The sequence below is a fragment of the Amblyomma mixtum genome, chromosome 9 (genome assembly GCF_055824585.1).
Source record: "Amblyomma mixtum isolate Tamu chromosome 9, ASM5582458v1, whole genome shotgun sequence".
Taxonomy (NCBI): domain Eukaryota; kingdom Metazoa; phylum Arthropoda; class Arachnida; order Ixodida; family Ixodidae; genus Amblyomma; species Amblyomma mixtum.
The window spans coordinates 28,274,968-28,277,887 of NC_143020.1; the positions used below are offsets into that span (position 1 = coordinate 28,274,968).

At 56.3% G+C, this 2,920-nt stretch overlaps 1 pseudogene; it reads left to right on the forward strand.

Annotated features, from left to right (window-relative positions):
• The first annotated feature begins 475 nt into the window (after positions 1-475).
• Positions 476-2,330, forward strand: LOC149328605 (heat shock protein 68-like; annotated as a pseudogene).
• The last annotated feature ends 590 nt before the right edge of the window (positions 2,331-2,920 follow it).

Genomic DNA, 2,920 nt, shown 5'->3' on the forward strand with positions numbered 1-2,920 from the left:
TAGTGGGAGCACTGCCTTTTTGCTTGTGTTTCTATGTCGTGCCTCTATGGTCTGGAAACGTTTGATAAACGTTGTACTGGGACTGGGACATTCCATCCTTTTTTGGAGTTTCTGAGTAGGTTTTGTGTTTGTTGGGCATCGCAGTTCATTTTTTTTTTTTGCTCTTCGTAAGCCGAAAGCAGACGACGCGAGACCTTTCTGTAGCTTTCTTAACACCGCAGTACCCGCAGACCAATCACAGAACTACCCCTCTAGCCACCGTAGCAGAACAGCTTGCGTGACGTCGTTGAACCACTTTGCTTCGATTGGTTGGCGCCGCTCGCGAGATTTCTGGGCATTTCTAGAAAAGCGCGCGAATGGTATAAACGCCGCCCCGCGCAGCCGTTTGCAGGTTTTACTGACTGCATCAAGCGATCGAGTGTTCTGAACGGAACGCAACTTTCACAACAACACATTCACCATGCTTAGCCGAACAATGGCAGACGTGCCGGCAATCGGCACCGACCTGGGCACCACGTACTCGTGCATAGGTGTCTTCCAGCACGGCAGCGTCGAGATCATCGCCAACGACCAGGGCAACCGGGCGACGCCAAGCTACGTGGCCTTCACGCACACGGAGCGGCTGATTGGCGATGCAGCGAAGGCACTGGCGGCCATGAACCCGGAGAACACGGTGTTCGATGCCAAAAGGCTGATCGGACGCCGCTACTACGACCCTAAGATCCAGGACGACCTCCGGCACTGGCCCTTCAAGGTGGAGAATGACGGAGGCAAACACAAGATCAGCGTCGATTTCAAGGGCGAGCGGAAACACTTCAACCCGGAAGAGATCAGCGCCATGATTCTGAGCAAGATGAAGGAGACGGCAGAGGCTTACCTTGGGAAGAAAGTGAGCGACGCCGTCATCACGGTGCCAGCCTACTTCAACGACTCACAGAGACGGGCTACCAAGGACGCCGGAGCCATCGCCGGCCTCAAAGTGTTGCGCATCCTCAACGAACCGACTGCCGCCGCTCTGGCCTACGGGCTGAACAAGAACCTGCGCGGCGAGGACGTCCTCATCTTCGACCTGGAGGCGGCACCTTCGACGTCTCCATGCTGACCATCGACGAAGGCTCCATGTTCGAAGTGCGCTCAACGGCCGGAGACACCCACTTGGGGGGCGAGGACTTCGACAACTGAATGGTAGAGCACTTCGTGCAGGAGTTTAAGAGCAAGCACCGCAAACACCTGCGGGTCAACCCGAGGGCAGTGAGGAGACTGCGTACGGCCTGCGAGAGCGCCAAGCGAACCCTGTCCAGCTGGGCCGAGGCGAGCATCGAGATCGACGCCCTGTTCGAAGGCATCGACTTCTACAGCAAGGTTACCCGCGCCCGCTTCGAGGAGCTCTGCATGGACCTGTTCCGCAGCACACTCGAGCCCGTGGAACGCGCCCTGCGCGATGCCAAGATGGACAAGTCCCAGATCTACGACGTGGTGCTCGTGGGCGGCTCAACGCGCATCCCCAAGGTGTAGAAGCTGCTGCGAGACTTTTTCAACAGCAAGTAGCTGTCCATGGGCATCAACCCTGACGAGGCCGTGGCCTACGGAGCCGCGGCGCGCTGCTGGTGGACGTGGCGCCGCTGTCGCTGGGCATCGAGACTGCAGGCGGAGTGATGACGCCCATCGTGGAGCGCAGCTCGCGTATCCCTTGCAAGACATCGCAGACGTTCACCACGTACGCAGACAACCAGCCGGCGGTCACCATCCAGGTGTATGAAGGAGAGCGCGCCCTGACCAAGGACAACCACCTGCTGGGCACGTTCAACCTCAGGGGCATCACGCCGGCGCCCCGCGACGTGCCCCAGATCAAGGTGACCTTCGACCTGGACGCCAACGGCATCCTGCAGGTGTCGGCCCGGGACACGAGCACGGACAAACAGGAGAGCATCCGCATCACCAACGACAAGGGCCGCATCTCCAAGGAGGACATCGTGAGGATGCTCGCCGAGGCCGAGAGGTTCAAGCAGCAGGACGACGCACAGCGCGAGAGGGTGGCCGCTCGCAACTCCCTCGAATCTTACGTCTACGGGGTCAAGCAGGCCGCCGAAGAAGCCGTGGACAGGCTCCCTTCCTCCGACAGGGAGTCCGTGCAGTTCAAGTGCCGGGACACCTTCTCCTGGATTGACGCCAACAGCCTGGCCGAGAAGGGGGAGTACGAGCACCAGCTCAAGGAGCTGCAGCAGGCTTGCATGCCTGTCATGAGCAAGCTTTACCAGCAGCAGCAGGGACCTAAGCATGTGTCGGCAGCTCCACACCATTCGGGACCCACCGTCGAAGAAGTGGACTGAGCCGCAGACTCTGATAGCAAGCTAGTCATTCGCCCTTCATGTTAATTTATTGCCCATACCCACATAGTCATGTAAACTATTTTTTCTACTCTAGCGGCTGTTTACTGAGACGCTGCATTAGAGGGACGCTTTTTATTAAACTTGTCTTGTGCGCAACTGGTTTGGAAATGGGTGGCAAGTTCACCTTGACGCCAAACTTTTGAAATGCGCTGCGTGCTGGGTGCAGCAGCAGACTTCGTGGCACTAGCGCACGCCAGGAGCAAAGGAACAGCGAGATGCTGCGTGCTTTCTCATGTGTAACATTCTTCTCTTATTTAATTTCATCATAATGGTAAGTACAAGTCATATTGGGCCGGTCTACTCTTTCTCATCTGGCTGCAAGCTACACCTCAGCAGTCGGCGTTCAAGAGTTATAGAGGGGGAGTAATTTACTCACTACAATGTGAGAAGCTGGAAAAATATATATGTTTTAGTGAGGGTTGGCAGTGACTTGTCACAAGAAAAATTAATTGTATTGTACTTTTCTGCTGGTGACCGTAGAGCCCATGGGATTGCTTGCGGTGACTGAAGGTAAACTGAAATCGGCTAAT